The sequence below is a fragment of the Rhinolophus hipposideros genome, assembly GCF_964194185.1.
Source record: "Rhinolophus hipposideros genome assembly, chromosome: 19".
Classification (NCBI taxonomy): Eukaryota; Metazoa; Chordata; class Mammalia; order Chiroptera; family Rhinolophidae; genus Rhinolophus; species Rhinolophus hipposideros.
Genome location: NC_138065.1, coordinates 37,975,438 through 38,000,708, shown reverse-complemented (window position 1 = coordinate 38,000,708; position 25,271 = coordinate 37,975,438). Strand labels below are relative to the sequence as shown.

At 38.8% G+C, this 25,271-nt stretch overlaps 1 long non-coding RNA gene across 2 annotated transcripts in view; it reads left to right on the top strand.

Annotated features, from left to right (window-relative positions):
- The window catches only part of LOC308487519, a 198,075-nt gene that overhangs the window by 24,134 nt on the left and 148,670 nt on the right, over positions 1 to 25,271 (top strand). For both annotated transcript variants that reach the window (XR_013991714.1, XR_013991715.1), the window contains exon 3: positions 8,112 to 8,223. This is a non-coding gene — a long non-coding RNA (uncharacterized lncRNA). The remainder of the gene's footprint in view (positions 1 to 8,111; positions 8,224 to 25,271) is intronic.

The following is a 25,271-nucleotide window of genomic DNA, read 5'->3' as shown; positions in this document are numbered from 1 at the left end:
TCACCTTTTCAAAATGTATATTTATTTCTTCCCCCAAACTGAAAATGGATGGAATTTGCATCTGTGAGTGAAAGAAAATCCCCTAAATGGTTTAATTTTGTTATCAGACAGTTAAAAACTGTCTAGATCACTTTTGCCTTCCTCAACCAACCATGATGAGTGATCTCATTAATAAATGAATAAAGAGAAAACAACTGAACACTTGAAACTTCTAGCCCAAAGCCAGCAGGAAACCTGAAAACATGGAACAAGGAAGCGTACAAAACATCCACAATCTTGCAAATATTTTATTTGCCCTCCTAGATTTGTTTTGAACTCTCCCTTGCACTGCCTATCACTTCTAAAGTAAGAATCATATGCGCTTTGAGTTGGAAGGAAAAGGCACAGAAATGACTTCTTTCTCAATTCTGACAAGATGACAAACCCATCTTTTTCTCTTGACCTCTTGCCTAGAAATAGCTCAGAGAGTAGAATGCTACAATTAATGATCATTAACAGCAAAATAAGAGAGGAAAGTAAGATCAAACAGACAAAAGAAAGTGCATGTCAAAAAAAAAAAGGAGGAAAGTTGGAAAGAACAGGAGGAAGCTATATTATTAAAGTGGGGCAAAGTATATAATAGCAAAAAACAACCCGCCCCCCAAATCCCCCAAACTTCCTAGTACTGCGACAGAGATGGCTAGCTGGTCGATGAAGTTTTATCCTCCCCTTCCACAGTGTAGAGTTCCTTAAGGGAAGCAATTGCTCAACCAGAGTCCACATTTCCCAGCCTCTTTTGCAGTGATTTGGGACCATGTGATTAGTTCTTTTCAGTGGAGTATGAGCTGAATTGAAGAGATGTGTGTCACTTTTGTTCTCAATTAAGACTGTGTATAGTTTCTGTATTCTCCCCTGACCCGCTACCACCACCCTGTCCTCTCTCTCCGTCTTCTGGCTGGACAACCTTGATGTCACCAAAATAGAGAAACTGTAGAACCATTATGTGAAAGGAACCTGGATCCCTGAATGACTGTTTGAAAGAGCCCCGCCAGGACAGCTGCCCAACCAGGAATATCCACATTAGGCTCTTTGTGAGTGAGAAATAAACTAATATATTAAGCTGCTGAGCTTTTTGAGATTGCTTGTTATATCAGCAAGCGTCACTTACCTTGACTAATGTAAAAATCGATACCAGAAGGGAGTTCTAGAAGCAGTTGCTTTTTCTTTTCATCTTTGCTTGAGAACCAGTTCATTTTTTCCCCAATAATCCTCTTTTTCTTCTATTATCTTGTCAAAAGCAGCCAATAACCACGAACGCATGCTATTTTTCACCTCCAAGCTCAAGAGCAACGTGGTCAGACTTTCAAGTTACTAAAGGCAGTGGTCTTGCTGAGTGTTTTTCCACGTCATGATGTGGATCTTCCGCCATCCAGCCAAATGCATCTGCTTACAACAACTTGACTACAAAGTCATTGTCACCTATTTTAGGGTTTTGTTACCAGACACCACATCTGGTACCAAATATAACAGTCTAGTTTAGTCAGAAAAATGGAAGCCCCTTGTGGTAGATATAAGGCAATGTGTTCACCAAACCATTTCTTCTCTCTGGACACATGGGAAGACCATGGTCCCCTCTCCCTTGCAATTTGACTGGGGCCACAGGAAAATTCTTTGTAATGTAGTGTGAGCAGAAGTACTGTGCCACCTTTGGTCCAGGGAATTAAAAATTGTGTTTGTTTTCTCTGTGCTCTCTCCTCTTCCACAGGGATCTTGGTTGATAGGTGCTCACTATCTAGTGTAGCTACAAAATAGGAGCCATTCAGCCTACATTCTGAACAAGAAATAACCTGTATGTTTTTATACTGTTTTGAGTTTGGGGGTTGTTTATTACCAAATTATACCTATCTGTTGTGCGGGGGACCCTGCTCGCTGCGCCATTTGTCGTGCAGGGTCTCAGCTCCCGCTCCCCGCCCAAGAACGCAGGACACGGTAAGGCCAAAAAGGAACACCCACGGAGCCATAGATAGGGGAGTCAAACCAATATATTCTCGCTGGCGGCTGGGCTGGAGACACAGGAAGTAGGATCTACATAATCTGCCTAACAGCAGTCCGCACTTGCCAGCCACCATCTTCTTGCTAGCCCCCATTCCTTTTTGCTAGCATAGCCACAGCCGTTATATTAGTGGCCAATGGCTTACGGGTTACAGCTGACGGCCAACTAGCCACAGCTGCTGGCATCTGATCACAGTTTATGGCCATTTACTACCCGAGCCAGCACCTTTCTATGTGAGGCCGAGAGCCTGGAAACTGTTTTTTTGGGGTTTTGTCCCCACGCTATCCTATTCTGACTCATAGACTAGAAATATTACCATGAGAAAGAAATCTAGTGTAAGGAATTAGAAGTTTATAGAATCATTGGGAAAGCCAAGGAGTGAAGGCGAAGGAAGTTGTTACTACCTTTCAGGAAATCTGAAGTGAAGGAATCACTAGGAGGCCAAGTTGCCACTGACGAGCTCAGCGGCTTGCAGGATGGAAGGAGCTGATTCTCAGGAGGATACTCAGAGGCGGACACCTAGTCCCATGTCTGCTGTCTACCACTGCCCACATTCCTGCTTGTAGCTACTGACAGACAACCATGAGTGTGGGGACAGAGCCCCAGAAAGCAGTTTCCAGGCTCTCGGCCTCACATAGAAAGGTGCTGGCTCGGGTAGTAAATGGCCATCAACTGTGATCAGATGGCCATCAGCTGTGGCTAGTTGGCCATCAGCTGTAACCCGTAAGCCATTGGCCACTAATATAACTGCTGTGGCTATGATAGCAGAAAAAAGAATGGGGGCTAGCAAGAGCGGATTGCAGAGAGGCGGATGCCGCCGGTGAGAATATATTGGTTTGACTCCCCTACTTATGGCTCCGTGGGTGTTCCTGTTTGGCCTCACCATGTCCTGCGTTCTTATGTGGGGAGCAGGAGCTGAGACCCCGCCTGCCGCCCTGCATGACAAATGGCACAGCGAGCAGGGTCCCCCGCACGACAATGAGATTTTTCCTTCCACCTTTCAAAGCTTGCCCCTCTCAGTGGCAGATTATGCCAAGGATCGTACCAGCAAGTGTGTCTGGCAAATGCACTTTCCAGGCTCTCAGACCTTGTGGTACAGAGGGGAGCTTAGAAGGACAAAGATGGTGTTCACTGAGTTTCCACAAAAAAATGTCTGGCGCACTGATCCTTGTCCTTCCCATAGGAAATTCACGTGGTCATTCCTCCGTAGCCCTTTTTCTCTTGGAAGCTACATGAGGGCAGATCATAAACTATTCTCTACCCTCGGTGCTAGACAATACCAGGCAATACACTGAATTGATTTGAATGGGAGGACAACAGACTCAGCAGCAAGTAAGAAAGTTCTCCCCATGTGTTGAAGTCACATGTCAAGGACTCCTGTCCATAGAATCTGATAATTCTCCCTAATGACTGCCCTAAATCCTGCCCCAGCTTAAGCAATGTTTCTTTCTAGCCTGCTTAGAAGGACCGTGAAGAGCTGCTTGCTCAACAAATGTCCTGCCGGCACAGCCAGAAGGAGGAGGGTTTGACAGTAGCCTGGTTTATTGGATCTATGGAGACTGTCAATCATATATACATATTTTGTTTTAAACTACATTCTCAAGTTGGCTGTGTAGCGTTAGTCAAATTATTTCTGTATTTTGTTCATTTTGTTCAGAACATGACCTTTGTGCTCTGGCAGAGTTGGGATCTCTTTGGGAATGTGGGATTTATGAATTCACTTTGGGGCAGGGTTGGGAGTATTCTCAGTGAAGAGGAGGTGGGGTGAGTTTGGATGTTAGGAAGGACCTGTCCAGCCGTAAGGAAAGGGTCCTCAGGAAAGGGAGGGCCAGACCCTGGTGTGATTTCATCTGAAAAGGCACAAAGTTAAAACTCAGTGGAAGGTGAAAGACATCCTCTGGATATTTATTTTCCTCACCAAACAAGGGTAAGACCATCGTGCCTATGGTAAAAATAATGGTAGAGTGACTCAGACTTATTTACAACCATCAAAGAAATGAAAGATATGGATCATGTCACTAATTAATCTTTTTATCATTATAACGTGGTGACTGTATCCAGCTGAAGAGTGCTGTGTGCATAATAGCACAATTATGGGGGATGTGATGATGTAACCGCTGCCAGTGCCCAGCATTTAGCCTCCCTTTTCCATTCCCACCCACCCTGATCTCTGTCTATATTTAGTTGTTTTACACAGTGTACCTGGACCAAAGTCTATTTTACAAAATGAAAAGAATAGAGAGAATAGTGGAGTCTTCATAGAAAAATCAGGCTCCACAAAGTCTATTTCCCATGGTTACCCATGTTCCTTCTTGGTTGATATATTTTCTCCTACTTTGTACCTAGAATCATGGCTGAAACACAATCATGAGTTTACTTTGTACAAAGGGAAGTAGGGCATTGAGCAATCATCTAATGAATACAGTCAAGATGGTTAGTGAATCTGGAAAATTCCACTCTCAAAAAAATTACTTTCTCTACTCTGTAGCAGATTTCCTCTTGGCCTTAATTATCCACAGAGTTGTCCAATTTTCTGATAGTATGTACTGCTGTTGATATCACCTTAATAATTTATTTAATGGATTTCATTGGGTTTATTTGGGAATCCTTTATTCTAAGCAGCTTCTTTTATCAATTCATTTACTTATTCAATAAATATAGGACTCTTTTCTAGTTATCTATTGCTATATAATAAACTGGTCAGAACCTAGTGATGAAATACGATAATTTATTATCATCACTCTTGGTTCTTGAAGTTGACGGGCTCAGCTGAGCAGTTTCACTTGGCGTCCCTCATACGGTTGCAGTCAGATGGTAGCTGAGTCTAGAGCCATCTAAAGGTTTCTTTAATCCTATGTCTGTTATTGGGCTATTCAGGAATCGCTCCGTCCAAGTGGGTAATATGGGTGTCCTCAGAGCTTGTTGATAATCAACCTTCTTACCTTGTGACCAGCTTCCTCCAGCACAAGTATTCGAAAAAGTTTGGGTAGGAGTTGCAAAGCCTCTTAAGACCCAGCCTTAGAAGTCATGCAGATCACTTCTATCTCCTGTTTGTCAAAGTAGTCACTAGATTCCAGGAGTTAGAGACATAGATTCCACCTCACTAGAACGAAATCGCTTGTGCGTTCAGGAAGGAAAGAACTGATGGTTGTCATCTTAATGACAAGCTACAAAAAGCACCTATTATGTGACAGACACTAGGGTAGGTGCTGGGGAAAAGTGTTGAACAAAACAGGCACAGCCTCTGCCATTGTGGAGATTAAAACTTAGCTCAATTAACTTTAGTTTAACTTGACAATTTTTACAATCAACTGCGAAACAGTAAATCTCAATATCAAGTATATTTGGTTATGAAGCTAGCAATCAGCTATTCTGATAATTTGTGGTCTGGTCATTTTGTGGGTCATTTTGTGGGTAGCTGATGCATGTCTTGATGACCAACTTGATGAGCTGCTTCATCCATGTATTCCTTAAAACATGGTCAGATCAGAACTGGAATATGCATCTGTGGCTTAACATGTTGAGTCCCTGCTGTGCATGGAGGCTGAAACTACCTTGTTAAACTTATAAGAGGGAATATAAGAGGTGAAAAGTCAGAGTTTGTTCCTGATGAGCTTCCTCTTTTGAGCTATTATGATCCAGTGTAAGCGAAACAACTTGTAACTGTTGTAAAGCAAGAGGGGAACCCAGACAGTACGGGATGTACTAGATAGGCAGCGTCTTTCAGTTTCCATCCATCTTCTGGAAAGAACTATTTGATTATTTGCCTCAGTTTCCTTCTCCCTTGTGTCCTTGAAGGAAGGCGAGCTATATTTGTTAAGTAAAAGGAGATTTCAGCACAGGAATGTTGACAGAAGAATTGGTACTGTTCAGCAATTCTCAGGCCTTATCATTTTTGGCATAGGTCATGTCCATGCAGTGGTAACAGCTGGGAGGGGTTGGGGGAAGGGGCTCATGATGACACAAGAGATACCTTGACATGTCAGAAACAAAGGTCAACACGTGAAAAGGTCCAAGGGCAGGCAGTATTCCTGTGCACACTTGTCAAGTTCCCAGCCAGGAAACTAGTATCATGTTGTGCCTTCTTGTGTCTATAGATCTAAGTTACCTCACATAGCATGAAAGGACATTACAGGGGATATTTTAAGTCAAACAACAACAATAATACACACTTTGCCTTAATTACCTGGGTCTTTCAAACAAAACTAAATTTTGGCTTCATTGTCATATACCAAGACTCCCCTATCAATCTATTAACTTTAACTTGATAGCTCATGTTTCATCAATATGGATACTTTTCTCACCCTAGTGAATCTCGTGTCCCCTGAGTATGACTTGCTAAATTAAACTTCTTTCCATTTCTCATGCCATTTATTTACGTGTCCGAAATGCCTGTCCCTACTTTCTCTGGAAATTCATAATAGACTTTCATTACATCCTACTCTTCTTTCGGCTAGCACATACTTATTTGATGTGTTTTGTGTTAACGTTGTTCTTTTGTGTTTTGTGCCTACTGATAGATGTATCACTTTGTAACTGTTCATGGGCACCTGATTTACCCAACTAGATAGTAAACTGAATGGCAGGAGTTTCTCTACACACACACACACACACACATATAAAATGTGTAGTACATGTATACATACATACACAGGAGACATCTCTCAGCAGCTAATCGGCAAGCTCCATGCTGTACTTCCCTTTGTTTTTATAGGTTAAAATCAAGTAAATTACTTTATAATTACCTGATAAATTAGATCAATACAAAAGTCTAGTGGATTATTCAGATTGTTAAAGCATCTCAGCTTCGTAATCACAGAGATGGGAAAAAAATCTAGATTACTGCTCATCTGGGAAAATTATTTTCATAAATTCATGACAAACATAAGTTCTTGAGCTATGTAAGTACTTGTGATCAATTATTTGGAGCAAAACTGATTTTTCCTTTTCTTGAACAATAGAAGTCTTACTCCTCAACTAGAGTCTGCCTACCAGGCATTTAAATTTCCATGTCAGCCCTGTGGGAGTTTATCAAGGTTTGTTTTTATTGGTCAGGAGAAAGCCACAAGCATGGCTTGGGGGACTCACATCCTTCCTCTATCATATCTAAGTATCTCCCTGCACTGATTCCGTAAATGAACATATAATTTAAGAAGAAATTTAGGGTTGGCCTCAGGAAAAATTGTAGCCAACGCATCTTCCCTCTTCTGACCAATTTGCTGTCTCCAAAACTATTTTATATGCAAAATTTGGTACTGCCCATGCCTATTCACTAGATAAGGGACATACCCACTTGTCTGATTTCAGGGCCACCAGAAAACATTTCCATCTTCCAAATATCACGGATTGTCTTGCTATGCCTGATAATGCATTAACATGAACTAAAGCTTTCTTATCATAATTAGGTGCATACTTAAAATTTGAATCCTGAGGGAAGCATTAACATAATGATGAGTCCTCATTCACATAAGATGATAATAACTGACAGCAGATCTTTTCTTGAAAACAGGTTTCGATTCGGGCAAGGTGGTGATTGAGTTTGAGAGAATGGCAGGTCGCTGCATTCTTAAGGCAGTGGGTTTGGAAGTTGGATATCCACACCCCATGGAGAATTCAAAATGATCCGGTGTAGAAAGAAGACATTAAATCTTTTGTTTCTTTTAATTTTTTATTTAATCTTAAATAAAGAAATTTTGGTGTGTATATTTTTGATGCACACGATACAGTAATACATATGTAATTTATGAGTAAAAATACACAAATTGGATAGGCCTTACATTTTTTTATGGATTAGAAGTTTAGAAACCACTGCTTCCAAAGGATGAATGTGGATAAAAACTTCATGATGCTACACAGAGGCTCACGAAATAGTTACAGAACAAGTGTTTGCAACCTCAGAATTCTGACTCTCGTTATTACTGATTTCAGTTATTTGATCAATGGGGAGTTTACTAACTGTCAACCTGACTCTAGGACAGTCCCTTTTAAGATGTCCAGAAATTGCTCAATTTTAGGATGTTGACCAAAGAAAGTAGATTTTAATCATGTTTTTTTTTTTTTTCCATTTTGTTTTCTCAAGGGTCCCACGGGAACAGAAAGTTTTGAGGGAGTTTGCTGTTTGTGCAAGATGACTGGTTGGGTAAAGAAGTCCAAAGTTGATTATCTGCAGAACAAATAAAGCCTGGGCAAAGGTAACTGAAATGAATGTCTCCCACCTTGTCCCTTCAGCGTGTCTAAGGGGATGTTTGCGCCAATGATTGCATAATCGAGAACCTAATCTATGCATGTGAAAAGGAGAGGAGGTGCACTGTAGACTCCTACTGGTTAAAAATGATCACTGACTTTTATTATTCTTAGTTCGGTAGGCAAATAATGGTGGTGCCTATACAAAAATCATTAAAAAAAATCTATTTGTTGATGAGATATTTCTAAATATCCAGATTTTATTTGTCAGACAGCATCGGAGTGGCTGAATTAGAATTTTCATTCTCCTTCCCCAAACGTAGACAAAACACAGCTCTAGGCCCATACTAAAATAAGTTTACTAATTCATGGCTATGTAGTCTGGACTTTCAGTGGTTTTTTTTGTGTGTTTTTTTTTTTTGTTTGTTTGTTTTAATTGGGGAAGGGGAACAGGACTTTTAATGGGGAACAGTGTGTACTTCCAGGACTTCTCTCCAAGTCAAGTTATTGTCCCCTCAATCTTAGTCGTGGAGGGTGCCGTTCAGCTTCAAGTTGTTGTCCTTTCAGTCTTAGTTGTGGAGGGCGCAGCTCAGCTCCAGGTCCAGATGCCGTTGCCAGCCACAGGGGGCACAGCCCACCATCCCTTGTGGGAGTCGAACCGCAACCCTGTGGATGAGAGGATGCGCTTCAGCCAACTGAGCCATCCGGGAGCTCAGCGGCAGCTCAGCTCAAGGTGCCGTGTTCAATCTCAGCCGCAGAGGACGCTGCCCACCATCCCCTGCGGGACTTGAGGAATTGAACTGGCAACCCCGTGGCAAAGAGCCCACTGGCCCACGTGGGAATTGAACCGGCAGCCTTCCGAGTCAGGAGCATGGAGCTCCAAGTGCTCGAGCCACCCCGCCGGCCCTTTTAGTGTTTTTGATGATTAATAACATCAAGGGAAATTGGATTGTTTCGGTGACTACTCCATAATTTCTGGCAAATATTCAGAATGGACAAAGATGTAGTGTGGGGGTCAACTAGTCTTTTAGAAGATAACTTTCTATGCAAAAATGTTGACGGTAAAGTAGGATGTGGTTAAGTGGTAAGGTTAAGAACTTATTCTTGGAAAAAAAATTCCGATGCTTTGGGTTTCAGAGATCCTAACTGATAAGATGTTTATTTAACTATTCTCTTTATTTTAACTCTTTGTTGTTGTTGCTTTTCTTGGGACTTGAAGTTTATAAAGTTTATAAAATATTTGTCGAAGAAATATTTAAGAAAGTGTTTAGATATTAAGAACTAAAGAATAAGAGTGAGACCCTCTGCCTAATTTTTGAAAAAATTCTCATAGGATTGGTAATGTGTTGTGGGAAATCCACTGAGAATTGTCACTGATAATGTGAGTATGTATGAATATGCATGTAACAACTAAAACTAGTTAGTGTCCAGATTATCTCAATAACCATAACAACTACAGCTATAATTGTTTAAAAAGAAAAACATTCTTCCAGTATGGAAAGAAATTCCAACTTCTAAGCCCAAGCCCTGCTATGACCTATGGTCTGTAATTTCACTATGACCAGCTCTATTCAAGTGGAAAAACCAATTATAGTATACATTTAGCTTAGATATTTGGAAATACTTCTATGGACTGTGAGACACTGAACTGAGTTGTTAATGGGGTTGGTAGATTCTGGACTCTTTCAAAAGTCCAGAGTAAACAATCATCTTTTGGAATCTGCAAATCTGTAGTTTTTCCTGAAAATAATGATCTTTCGTGGGTCTGTCAAGCTCTTCGGTTCTATTGGCCCCCATCCATGGCTTACAACATTGAGTGTGCGGATTGTCTCTTCTACCTTTAAAAGGAGCTACTTGAGGAAAGCTGGTGGTGGTGGTGGGAACATGTGAATCTTGACCAATAAAGTGAACTTCATGAGTTAAGATAATGGAACAGTTTGTGATTCAAGAATGAGCTTTGAAACCTGCATTTGGTAAAGAAGATGACAGAATGGAAGAGAAAAAGAGAGAGACAGAGGACAGAGATGGGAGAGTCAGAGTGAGAACACACAAGAGGTGCATGGCGGGCGGGCTGGCGGTTCAGAGGGCCTGGTTTTCCAATCTGGCACTAGCCTTGATGAGTCTGTTTATTCAGCCACAGTATCAGACATTCCCTTTTCCTGCCCAAAGAAGTCCCCTTTGAAGAACTGCTCTGCTGGGGAGTAGTTTCCCCTTGGACGGGCTACTCCTGTTTGCAGACCTAAAGGAAAAGAACTGGAAAGGCCACAAGAATGTTCTTTAAAGTGATATTCCAGCGCCACGTGAGGGGAGGATGAAATAGCAGTAAAAGATTTATTTCCTGGTTGAGGTATTTTTTTCCCCTCTCATGCGAGTTTAGCACTGAACAAAAGTGTCACATGAATGCGGCGGGGGTCAGAGGTGTTTGGGTCCCTCCAGGTTTGTGTGGTCAGGTTGAGGCTGGGGGTGGGAGAGCATTTCAAGCTTCTGTAGGCCTGGAGAGAGCGAAAGCACACCTGTGAGAGTCAGAGAGAATTCAATAGGACAACCTTGTCTTGCAAGTCTTTGTCTGTAAAGGAATCAATGGTGGTGACTTATTAGAGGACCAGCTTACACCTTCAAAGCAGAGCAGCAGAGAAAGCTTTAGTGAGCTGGAGGACAACATTTATTAACCAAATTGGATAATTCAGAAGTTGAAAATTTTACTTTGGGGCTTTCATGTTAATTTCTTGTATTTCAGGATGACACATTTTACTTTTCAAAGAAGTTTTTCATCCAGCCCTCATGATAACCCTGTGAAGTAGTCAGTGTAGATGTCAGTCTCTGGCATTTTTCTCTTTGGAAAAGGATGTGGCCAAAGAAAGAGAGATGGGTACCTAGCTCATTACTGGCAGGGGCAGAACGACAACCCAGGTCTCCTGACTCCTGGACCAGGTCTCTTTGCTCTGTGTTCTTGCAACCTGTACAAAGTGACGATGGGAGTTGCAGAAAAAAGGAAAGTGACATTCTCCATCTCCTCCCAGGCCCGTAGAAAGTTACTGTGACTTTGAAGCTGCTGCTTTGCTGTGTCCAAATTTTCTCTCCGGGACTGGCCTTAGGGAGGAGATTCAAAGTGAAACCTTCAGAAGGGAAGTCTCGTATTCTAGTCACTGTGGCTGCCCATGCCTCTGGTGGATTTGTTCAATCTTTACCTGTACCACATGAAACAGGAGCTCTCCAGAATGAAAAGAGTTCTTTGTTCCATCTCTGAGAGATGCCACCTTGGTGAGGCCTGACTTTCCGGGAAAGGGGATGGGACCCACACTCTCTCCTTGATTCCTGGCTGAGACTCGATGACTCACGTCGACTCTCCCGGCCTAGGAGTGAGGTTTGTGCAGAAGGGAACACAGGGCACTAACGATCAGTGTTTGAGGTGTCAAAGTGAACCAGAGCTTCCTTCCAGGGAATGTGGATTTATGTTTGTCAGGGCTCTAGGGAGAAATTCGAAAAGGTCTTACTTATGGGGTACCTTTTCGGCTTTGACACACACAGCCTTATATTTTACCAATTTCTGGATGTTTGTCTTCTTTCTACATGTAAAGCTGAAGCAGATGGACACTGAGTTGTATCTTGTCATTATTTGTATCCTTGAAGGCTTCTGAGTGTTTAAAATATCTAATGAATGAGTCAGAATCCATTTTCAGCCAACCCCTTATCCCAGTGTTTCTCAGCCTATAGTTTGAATTTAAATCACCTGGGAAACAGGCATGTGCACTTTGAAATAAATCCTGAAATGCACCTCGTGTACCAAAGTTTGAGAATTGTTACCTTAGCCCTTTTCTCCTTGGCTTTGAGAGTTCTTGGTGACTTTTAACAAACACACTCTCTGATTGTGCAGTGTTCTCTAATTTACAAGGCTTATTTCACATGTGTGTATAATTTATTCTTAACATAATGGAGCTAATTTAATAATAGTCCTATAAGGTAGGACCTTTTCCTACCCACTTCACAGATGCGATGATGGAGGAGTAATATTCTTTGGATCACATAGCCAATTTATGGGCAAGCCTGTACTCATACCAAATCTTGTGATTCCAGCTGCTGTGCTCTTTCCCTTACACCTTCCTGCAGCTTTATACCTACCATGTTTCCCCCAAAATAAGACCTAATCGGAAAATAAGCTATAGCATGATTTTTCAGGAGGACATCCCCTGAACACAATCCCTAATACGTCTTTTGGAGCAAAACTTAGCATAAGACCCAGACTTATTTTCAGGGAAACACGGTATGCTGTTGTCTTGGTGGAAGGTGATATTCCTGATAATGTGCTGTCCACATAGCTGGGGACAGTTGCTGTGAGACATATGTGAAGCCAGGAGAAGCTAACACAGTCTGTATTCCTAATGATGTCTCCAGTGAGATAACTGGTTAAGACTAATACTACAGTGTCCTTTTGTGCACATGTTAGAGGAAAGCAAGTTCATTATCAAATTGGAAAAACAGAGCTAGGACCCGGTGAGAGGTGAGAGTCCTTTCAGAAAAGGACAGGGCATTTGTTTGGTGACCTGTGATTGAAACTGTGCTCTCCTGACTTAATTTTCCTGGACGTGAAGAAGGCGTGGGAAGCAGACTGAACCCCCAGGACTTGCTTTGTGACCTGGAGGCCCAGGGATAACCAGGCCAGCTGTGTGGAGGGTGGCTGTTTTAGAGATCAGTGATGTCACAGCAGTGTGAACATGAGGATTGCCGTGAAGGTGAGTAGTTCTCGTCTCACTTAATTTGAAAGGTTCAAAATGCTCCAAAGTTCAGTTGACGCTCAAGGGAATACATAGCTATGCCTTCAATGGCAATTTAGTGGTCTCTAGAGTATTCTAAACAGAATTTGTAAACAGTAAAGTGGCTGTTTACTCTTGGATTACTTGCAATGCATAGACAGGCATCAGAAACTGAGACTTGTCAACTGAAAGAGAAGGTAGGCTTGAAATTTCTGCTAATACCCACTTTTCTTTCACTTTGCTGGGAAAGGACCTCTTCTTTAATCACGGAAGAATAGATGATTGATATGTCTGTACCCTGATTAGAAAAGGTTTCAATTTACTTGTGCACTGTACATGGAATTAGTTAAGGGTTGCATAGGAAAAGAAGTGATGGGCTATTGTTCACATTAAATTATAATGACAGCCTTCCTAACCACTGTGTATTTATTAGGTAAGAAAAGAAAATGTCTGGTAAAATTCTGTATAGGTTAATAACACCTTCATAATATACTCCTTCTTTTCTGTTGACTTGAATAGCCCTCCTACTGACTTTTAATGGATTATTAGAGTTAATTACATCAATTGCAATATAATTGATTCTTAAATACTATGTAGAAACCTCATACAATTATAGAAAAACAAAAGTTATCTAGACATCTCAGATAAAAAAAGATTTGGAATTCCTGCACATTTAATTTCTGATAATCACTAGTCAGTTTGGACGTTAAGATTGCATGGTGTCCTGTTTTCTCTTTGCTAGGTTTTGACAGAATTGATAGTTTTACAACATTTAACTCAATACGCATGGAAATATAAGATTAAAGCTGTGAATGCAATTTTTTTTCCGAAAAAAAAGATCACTTCATGGCTTAAAAGCTGAAATGTGTTACCTGCCTAACATTGACAGAAACAAACTCAGGGGAAAATCAAAAGTGGATTTGATGTTGAGTTTTAGAAATCTCTTCTCCACAGGTGTAAAGATCCCTGTGGGTCTTAGAGTTTGTTACCTGAGGGCTTTAAATGTGATGAGGGGATGAAATGCCTAAAGGGAAAAAAAAAATTCCTCCCATTTTATTACCTAGACACAGGCTACGTGTTCTAATGTCAAAACTACTGGTTGCAAAGCGCAACATCATTAATATCTGTTATTTGATGTCATGTAGATCAAAAGAAACCCTTGTAATAGAGTTGTTTGAATGCAACCTTTTCATTTTAACTGATTTGGGGGAACTAGTTTGTAGATATTGACACAGTTAGAAATGTTAGAGTTTTTTAAAGGACTCTTCTTCACAGATACAGATTTCTAGATCATTCTAAAATAGTCTACAAATAAATGTGTAAAGGAGTGACGGCTTGATGCAGCGGACAGGTCACTGGAATGGGCATCAGCAGACCTGATGTTTTCTGTTACTGCTTAGCTCCAGGACTTAACCTGACTTAATGTTCTCGTCTGCAAAATAAGAGAGGGAGAGACCCTCAACGCTCTCACTGTGAATCTCCTGCTGTTGAACTTGTTGTGCTTTTATTGTCTACAGTAACTCATCTGATTCTTAATATAAACTGCCTGATATCAATATGTATATTGTGTATGTCAATATGCCTTATATCTGTAAAATGTCTTAGCTAGTTAATTAGGTTTTAAGTTTCCAAGGACAGGGACCATGCTGCATACATCTCATAACGTATACTATAGTTTTATAGCATAGAATTGCTACCGTTAGGTTGCAGGGGCAGCCAATCCAAAGGAAGTGTTCCCATTTATCCCCTGAAAGTTTTAATATAACAAGAATAATGACAAAACACCCCATTTATTATAAAGGGTTAACTTTCAAAAGCATTGTAAAATATTTTATTTTTTATGAAACTTTAATTGTGCTTTAAATCAGATGCATTTAATATGCAACATTTCACCCAGTTTTTCCATAAGTTGAAATGCAGTCTCATTTTCAATGGTATTTTTAATGGAACTTGAGCAACCTATTCTGAAGTTCATCTGGAAGGGCAATGCATAACAATAGCCACGAAAAGTAAACAAATAGAATATTAAAATGAGTGGGGACTTACCCAAGCAGTTACCAAAACAAACTATTCATCTCAAACAATATATGACTGTAGTGATGAAATTAATATACAAATGTAGTGATAGAGAAATCAACTAACCAAAAAAAAAAAATAGAGTCTGGAAACAGACCTAAGAATATAAAGGAATTTAACAGATAATATGGAGGCATTTCAAATCAGTGGCTGAAATATAGACTGTTCAGTAAATGGTATTGAGACAAATGGCTTTCCATCTGGACTCATACCATACGCAAAAGTAAATTCCAGATGGAATAAAGCTCTAAACATAGAAATCAAATCTATACAGGCATTAGAAGGAACTATGAATGAACCTTTTAAAAAAATAATCTTGGATGAGAAGGTCTTTGTAAACAAGATGGGAAATTCAGAGACCATTAAGAAAAACCTGACAGAGTTGACTTTATTAAAAAAATCATAAACAAAGTTAAAAGAGAAACGACAGATTGGGACAAAATATTTAAATTATACATTACAAAAAAAAAGGTTACTACCCATTATTCAAAGAGTGTCCACAAGTTAATGAGAAAAATATAAATCACTCATAAAAATGGGCAAATGATATAAAGTAAGCGATTCCCAGGTGAAATTGCAAATGACCAGAAAACATTTGAAAAATATGCTCAACCTCATTAGTGGTAAAAGAAATGTAAAACAGAAGAATGTGAGTTGCCATTTTCTACCTATCACATTGGCAAAAAATTGAGGGAGTTGGTTGGATATGTCAGTTAAAATGAAGGAATATACTATATAGATTGTCAAGAACAGATGCCAGTATTATGTTGTTAGGTGAAAAAAGCAAGTTGTATGTAGAATATTGTACAGTATGCCATTTTTAAATACTTTCAAAAAAGCATGTATATAAAATATATGTTAATAAGTATTAACAATTATGTATGCATTACAAATTATGGCATTATCTTGTGTATAGTTATCTCTTGGGATGGCATTAAGATGACTGTAAGTATACATCTCTATCTTTTGGATTACTTTTCAGCTGGAAAACATTCCTTTTATTGTGCTTTATTTAACCTTCATCAAGCTGAATAATTGATCTTTAGGACACAGATACGAGTCATTAGTTCAGGGGGTGTAATTGAATTAAAGATTATGATATAGTGCAGTATTTTATGGAATCTCAGTCAACTCTGATTAAATTCTTCAAGTCAGTCTTGTTGAATTGGGTCAATTAAATAGGATTCTGGCCCTAACCCATGTCTTTGATCAAATCTTGTCAAGACCCTTTCAGTCTTTAGGCCTAGTTCTGAGCAAGGGCTGAGGCAGATCTGCTTCCTCCGTCAGCTGTAATTATTCCATATGACATTTGTCCCTGAGTATTAACTGAGGAAGAACCCAGGTCATCAGCAGGGTTAAACAAGTCAAAGTAAATAAAGTCTTGTGATTAGTCTGAACTGGTATCTAAGTTATTTGTTAGCAAGGAGTTAAAAAGTTCAGACCTTTGGTCATATGGGTCTTTAAGGAAAGCTTTTTTCCCCATTCCAATGACTTCCTGTTCATGAGAAAATGAGAGGAAATGAACCTCCGACAGGAGGATGGACCCACCCCTTTCCAGTCGTGTGGCTAATTTGTCAGGTGTACTATTGGCACCTGGTGGCTTGTGTTGGCTTCCTGCCCACCCTTGCTGGGGAAGTATCCAAATACTTGCAATAGGCGCTAGAAGACTTCAAAGCCATTTGTAAGAGAAAGGATATTGTCATTAAAGAACTTAATGGTGAATACTCCCAATCATTTAGTGATGTCAAGATAAAAGGAAAATTTTAAAAACACATTATCTAGACATTTTTTCTGATGTATCATATGACCTGTTAAAACAATGTAGTTGATTTAGTAATAATTACTAAAAATTTAGTAATAATTTTTCAAGGATGCGTAACTATTGATTGAATGTCTAGTTTTCCTGTTTTTGAAAAATTGGAAAAGAAATCAATTATTTATAAGAAGATTATGAGTTGTTTCTTTAAAGATGTTCTCTTTGCTCAGATTCACCTTTAAATAGGTACTCTTTTTGTGTCTGCCAATGGAATTGTTTCCATTGAATCAAAAGAGAAAACTATAAAACTATCAAGTGGATCTAATAAATGAAAGAGGATGATATGGGTTTTCAGAATTTATTAGGTATTTTGGATGGACTCAGCTGGTTCAGTTCCACACCTCTCAATTTTCTGCTAGAAATAATTACTACCTTTTAAACAATGGTATATTTAATTGTCCAGCAATTCAAGGTAAATTTGTCCATGAATGGGAATTAAGCAAACTATAATCAGTAATCATTAAATCTTAATGAATTCTATACAACAATGAAACTTCTTTTAGTTTTTGTAATTAAAGTAAGCTATATTGGCTCAGTGTACCTAAAACTCACATGGCCTAGTCAGAATTCACAGATATGGAAAACAGGAATGTTTACTCTTCCTAAAGTATAAATTCACGGTGTCATTCACTTGTAAACCTCAATCAGTTAATTGTCATCAAATAATCAAGATTTTATGGAGTTTTTATTGACCTAACACTATCAAAAAGTTTCATAAATTATTAATTGAATAGATAATTGTTGAATGTCTACTCTGTTCAAGGGTATATAGTTGGATTGGCTCTGGCAGAGACTAAGGCATAGAGGTCCCTCAATACCAAGAGTTGATGGCAAATTGTTCAACTTTCCAGAGATCTTACTCTTTTATAATTTACCTGTCTGGCTACCTTGAAATACATAAACAATTAGAAACAATACCTTGTATAATATAAACTGTAAATGGAGTGGGGATCCAGAAAAGGGGAAATCAATGTCTCTTTGTGGAAGAGGATAGCACACTGAATATTAAAAATGAATAGTATTTAGACAACCAAAAAAGGAGAACAGTGGGCATTTGGAGTGAGTGGGAACTAGGAATGAGTTTAGAGTGAGGTGGGTTTTTGGAGAGGTCCAGTTGACTATAGCACTGTTGCAGTTCCTGTGTGATGGGAAATAAGGCAGATGGGTCCGGTGGAAATAACATGAAAGATCTTGTAAGCTCAGCAGAGGGATATAGGTTCTCAAAGTGTGAGTTGGGGGCAGAGTAATGTGACTTAAATAGTAATTTCAGAAGATTTTTCTGGCAGTGATTTATAGGATGAGTACAGCATGGAGAAGCTGTCAGGAGGGAGATTTGTTAGGGGGCTCTTGCAGGAGATACGGTTAAAAGACAACCACTGGTGGTGATGGTGGAAATGGATAGAGCGAAATGAATTCAAGAGACATTTTGAAGAAAGGAACGTTGGGACTACATGGCATTGGATATAAGAGTTGGGAGAGGAAAAATAAGTCAGAGGTAAATCCAAAATATCTATAATAGAAGGCAGGATGATTGATAACACCAGTGATCACTTGATGAAGAAAAACAATGAATTCTATTTTCAGACAAGTTCTACCTGGGATCAGTTGGGATGTCTGGTGGAACTACTTTATGGGCAGAAACATGGGACTAGAGAGCAGCTAGGGGGCCAGGGAAAGACACAAATAAATGATGATTGACAGCTATACACCACCTGCTAATCCAAATTCCACAACCTGATTTTTCAAGGCCCTGTCACCTAGCCCCATCCTACTTATTCACATACATGTTCAGCTACCCCACAGCTTGTACCCTTCCTCCTGGTACAGTCAGTCAGCAAACTATACTCCTCCTCTTCTAATTATTAACATCTCCCTGTGTGTTAGAGCCCACTCAGGTCCTTTCCACATGAAGATGTTTTGCAAAACCTCCAGTGCACACCCTTCATTCTCTTTTTTGAAGCATTTACAGCTTGTACTGTTTATAAAGCACTCACTCATATAAAAGCCAGTGATATTGTTTAATCAGGTCAGACATAAATGCCTATCTTGTTTTGTCAGCAAAACTATCAGCGTCTTGAGGGTTAGGATCCATGTTCCTCTTGTATCAGTTAAGAATTATACTTGACTGCGAAGAGCAGAGGCTTCTAAACAGTGGCTTAAAAAAATTAGGAATTCAGTTTTTCTTGTATATGAGAACTATGGAGGCAGATGTTCCAATGGTGATTTGGCAAATCTTGGTGAGAGCAGAGACCCAGCCTCCCTCTCCCTTTCTATGTAGCCATCCTTAGCATGGATTTATCACTTCAGAATCACAAACTAGTTGATCCTGGTCAAGTATAGCATCAGTGCTCCAAGACAGAAACAAGTGGACCAGCAAGGGGTAAGTGGGCTTGCCCCCCAATCAGCCCTGCTTCTCACGTGCTTCCCTGGATTCTCCACCCACCAATTCTTGCTTTTCATGTTAGCAGTTAGATATGTAGCCACTCCTATTTGCAAGTAATACTGCACATACGGTGTATTTAGTTGGATGTATTGCCGTCCCCCAATAAACCTGGTTATTTTAGTGAAGAGAAGGGCTATTGACAACTCATAGGCAATTATTTGTCTACTCTGAGCCTCTCTCTATCTCTCTGTCTGTCTCTCTTTATATATTTAAGCATTCATATATATTCTTGTTCTGATATGTACACATACATATATAAAATATATGTAGAGAGAGACAGATCATACTATATGTCTATATTTTATCTCTACTTGAATAATAATATAAAAATATATACGAGTATTTAGTATATTTGTAGAGAGAGACAGATTTGCTATGTCAATCTCTCTATTTGAGCATACACACACAAGCAAGACTGTTAAAAATGAGCAAAGTCAAATATTATAAGTATAATAAAAATAATCTGATATACGTAATTATTATGCAAATTACTATGTCTATTATAGTTAGGTACAAGTGGAGATATTTTTACATGAATAACTATTGGCATTATTTATGCAAAATTAAGCCAAGTTTTTTTTCCTATTGTTATAGTTGCTTTGATTACTTTTCTTGTGTCTATAGTAACATTGCTGTTGACAGGAATCTCTGAAAACATTCTTGCCTCACATTTCTGAGAACTTAAAAGTATTCACTTAGTGATTTGGGGTTTAGTATATGCATTCTTAACTTTCCCCTTCTGTTCCCTTCCACTTCTGTGATTATAACCAGTGATCCTCAAACTGCGTTTGTGACATATATTTGAATCTTAGAACTATTATCAGCACACATGAAAAGATGTGTGCTATTATCAATACAATGAAAAAGAAATTGGTGATAACTCCTCATAGTGATGGCCATTCTAACAGAGTCTCACAGAGCCTATAGAAGCGTCCCCAAATAGTGTGTCTTCAACTTGTCACTGTTCATGCTATGTCACTGTTGACCCATCTAATCTGCTCTGTTATGCGTCCCAAGGCAATGACTCAATCAATTTCTGAGGAGAGCGGTGACTCAGGTAACTTAACTCCAGGTTCAAAGCTCTTTCTACTCTGTTATAACAATAGCAGTTTACATTTGTGTAGAACTGTACAGAGTGCCTCACCAATCATGCACTATAGATGGAACAAATATTATTGATCCTTTTATATAAGGAAATCTTATGCAAAAATCATGACAGCATAGCAGAAAAGTAGCAACTGGGACACTGTCTCATACTCGTTTGCCATTGGAGGAGCTTTCCCCAGAGATTACATATACTCAACTGGTAGCTGTTAGGCCAACAGATAAGAATGCCCTATCTGAATCTCTTGGATTAATCTGCTGGGATAAAGTGATATTTGCTCATAGGGCCATTTCCTAGCCACTCTTCCTATTATGTAGTGTTAGCCAATGTTCTTGTGTCTTGGTAGTGAAACAACCAAATCAATTAAGAAAAATTTACTAGACTATTGTCTATGAGTTTTTATTTCTTTATTTGTTTGTTTTGTTCCTTCGTTGCTTTCAGTTTTATATGCCACATATGAGTGAAGTCATATGGTTCTTGACTTTTTCCATATGACTTATTTCACTTAAAGTAAGGGGGAAGGGAGATGATAGAAGAGGGTAAAGTGCACTAAATATATGGTGATGGAAGGAGAACTGTCTCTGGGTGGTGAACACATAGTGCAATATATAGATGATGTATTATGGAATTCTACACTTGAAACATGTAGTTTTATTGACCATTGTCACCCTAATAAATTGTAATTTTAAAAAATTTACTGTACTCTCTTGCCATATATCATGCCCTTCAATATGGTATTTGAGCTTTTAATTTTCTAAGACAACATTATTGCTTAGGGCTTTGGCACATCTTAATCTGCTGACTGATGGAGTGTGTGGCAGGCTTTTTCACACCAGGACCAAATGTGACATAATTACCTAAGCATCACAAAAGACATAGGTATAGTACTCGCTACATCTCTATTAAGGGGATGACAATGCTTAGGATAATAAATGGTAGCATAGATTTGTGGCTGTGAAATAGTTAAGGACAATCAACAATAATTGGAACTCCCTTGTTTGTTTTCTTTTGAAAGCTTAAAGTTATCCAAATGGAGTGTGAATTAAAAAAAAAAAGAAATGTTTTCTTGGGAGAAGACAATATTTTGAAATGTTTTTAATTTATGAGAGCCATTTCCTTCAGTCTCCCATTGCTGCATGAGGTTGAACAAATGTTAGCTGCAACTAATTAATTAAGTTTGCAGAAAGTAGCAGCAGGGGATTGGAAACTTGAAGTGGAAGTGAACATTTTGACTGTAAACATGTTGCCTGCCTGAGAGACTATATCTGGATTGAGTGGTTGCTGACTTATCCAAAGAAATGCAGTATCTCTGGGAAAATCAGACTTGGCAAGGAGAAAAAATAACAATGTTTCTTGCTGGCAAATCCATTCTTTCATTTCCTGGGTTCATCTCATGTTTTGCTTGGTTCCAGCCACACACCATTACTGTACTATCCTCTCTGTGTATGAAGGTGACATCACAGACTTGCCCTCCGAAGAAAAGGAACTAATATTTGTTCAGGACTTTTTCTGTGTCAGGCTCTTCATATATATATTAGGTCATTTCTTTCTGTAAGGCGGCTATAACTCTCTCATTTAACAGATGAGGAAACTAAGACTCAGAGAATTTAGGAACTCACTCAGGATAAGTTTATAGGAGGTAGAACTGGCATTTGAACCCAGACTGGAACTTTTTCAGGTACGTCAGAAGGCTTATTTGTGGTACAGGGTGGGGTAGGGCCACTGGGAGCCCTGGAAGCCTCTTGCCTGGTTTCCCACATGGCTGAGGGAAATACATAGGGCTGTAGAATGTAGACAAGTGATTCTTAGACCTGAAGGTGGTCTGCAGATCACACAGAAAAACTGGGTTAGAGACATTCCTGAGAAGATTTCCTGACCTTGGATCCTTATAGCCTTCAGACTACATTGGGCTAGTCACATTTCCTCTCTCAGGATTTGGAACCCAGACATCATATCAAAAACAGTGAGGGGATTAAAGCAGGAACATCATGATATATAGAGAGGGGCCAAACCAGCCGTAATAGACTCTTAGAGATCTGAGATTATGAGGGAGTAGAATACTCATGATCGATCCCAGGAAGCTTATTTTAGAGAGAGGAGGCGATAGCAGAGGTGTAGAGAGAAGCAAGGACAGAGCAAGTTGAGATGAAGTCAACTCTAGACCTTAGAGTTGTTTCATTTCCCAGGATTTTTGTGTTCTGATCATGACACAAGGCATGTTGGTCTTGCTATTAAAAGCCTACCACTCCCATTTTGTCATTTTGCTCTTTGCACTGTTCTTTGCATTTCTATAGAGATTAGAAACTTGTAGAAGAAATTTGTTAGAAATGTAATAGATCACAGAGTCCAATAGGACACTGAAAAATTCTGCAATATCTGGAGAGATACACACAATTTTTTTAGAAATTAAATAAGACTTAAGTACATATCATCAGTCTTTTATTGAGTTTGTGATGGATATTCCTGGGCAAAATAATCATTACAAAGTAAAAATTACAGTATCTAAAACTGTACTTGCTAAACTATATTCGAGTCTAAAGGTTGACTGAAGAATGGGATCTTCTTAACTAAGTTTAGACACGTAAAATTTGAATGGGTAAAATTCAACTTGGTAGAAACTATGATCACAGATTGAAAACTCACAATGGCAGATGCTATGAATGATGTAATTTCATATGGTCAAAAATACTGATCAATAAATCAAATCTTGGTTGTAAAATTACATGGAAAAATTGAACATGTCAGTAAAATAATAATAAAATGGAAAAATATTGAGGAAAGCTTACTTATTCTATACAGAAAATTATCTGTGAAATTAATTTGGGCTAATGGGAACTTCTGCTTCTCAATAGTATGTTGTGTCAGGCTATTGGCTTCTGCTGCAATAACTAGAAGAAATGAGATAAATTACCAAATATATATACATATTTAAAGACATTGGAGAGCTAGGAAGCAAAAAGTATTAGATAAATTTAAGTTCCAAGGGTTAGTCCCCTTCCTTGGTTAGCTGAGTTTACTGGCCTTTTTCTTTCCTGGAGACAATTGCAAACGAGCTCACAGGCTGAGGTTCAGTCAGACATGGCCTAGACAGAGGGACTAAACTAGGGAAAGACAAAACAGGCAGAGGAAGCTGACAAGCTGCGATCTGGAAGAGCTCTAAATATCTTAACCAAGTTTTCCCAAGGGACATTTGCTAAATGCTGGGGTGGCTCAAGAGGCTAAGAGGCCGGGCTGGAAAAGCAGAGTGAAGTGTTTAACTGTCACAGAGTGCTTGGAAAACCCTCTGTATAGGTCTACAGAAAACACACAACTCTCCTTGAGCTATTTGAAAACAGAGGTGGACTGTTTTTTGTTTTTTTTTTAACTTAGTTTACTTTTTACTTTTTAATTTTATTTTTTATTATATTAGTTTCAGATGTACAAAACAACATAATGATTAGACATTTACACTCCTCACAAAGTGATAACCCCCCACTCCCAAGTCTAATACCTCTCTGACGTTGTATATAGCTATTATTGTTTTTAACTGAAGTTGCAATATAGCTCCAGTTCAACTCAATTCCTGATTGGATTGAGGTGATCGATCAGTCCCTCTCCCTATCTGCCTTTTTGAGGAAAGTGCAAACCCTCTGGGGGGAAATAAAATCTTCAGACACTAAGACAATTTACACATGATGTTCACTATGCAATAAAATATTATAAGGCATGTGAAGAAGCAGAAACACACAACTAACAATCAAGAGAAAAAGCAAGCAATAGAAGCAAACCCATAGATGATCCAGATGTTGTAGTTAGTAAAAAGGCTTAAAATAACTATTATAATGTATTAAATAAAATGGAGGGAAAGATATACAAAAGGGTTGACAAGATAGAGAGGATTGACTGAAAATTTGAATCTACATAAAGGAATCAACCAGATATCCTATAACCTAAAAATATCATATCTGATAATAAGAATACATTGGTTAGGTTTAAGAGCATACTGGATGTAGCAGTATACAGGATTAGTATAGCTAAAGATAAACCCAAAGAAAATAGCTAAACTGAATCACAGAAAGAAAAAGAAAATCAAAAGAACTGGACAGAATAAAAGAGATATGTGGGACACAATCAAATGTTTTGACATATGTGGAATGGGACCCCAGAGGACAGCAGAGAGACAATGAGAAGCAGCAATATTTGAAAATCTAATTGTCAAGTGCTTTCCAAATGAAAGACATCAACCCACAGATTCAAGAGGCTCAGCAAACTCCAAGCAGGATAAACACAATGAAAGTGACACTTAAGTACATCACAGTAAAACTGTTAAAAACCAGAGATACACAGAACCAGTAAATTTTGCTCTGGAAAATTGCTTCTCAATGAAAATTTATTGATGTTAGTATCACTCGGATTAAAATGTTTACAGTTACAAATATAAAGACAACAATTTCTAAATGTAAATAAATTGTTTATTGCCAAATTTCCTCATTAACATTATACACATTTTTTTAAAAACACTGGAATTTTAAAAAATTGTTGAGAGTCCAACAGTTAATCATGTTTTATTAAAAAAAAATACAAAATGACATTAGAAATATTTTGTGATGAAAAGTGTGTCATCTAACAGCAAAGAAATATGAATCCAGGTAATGAATGGCACAAATACAGCATTTAAAATGCTACTCAGTCACCACCCAGAAATCATTGTCTGAGTTATGAGATAGATTCAGTTCAGGAATTTACACATTCAATTTGTTTCTGAATTAGCTTGTGTTGGTTTTGCCTCTCTTTTGTAAGAAAAGAGCTAGGTTTTTACTGCTGTTGGGACAAAATGCTGTCCATGAATTGAACAACAAGGAGGGGTTGCCCTTCTCCCCTTAGTC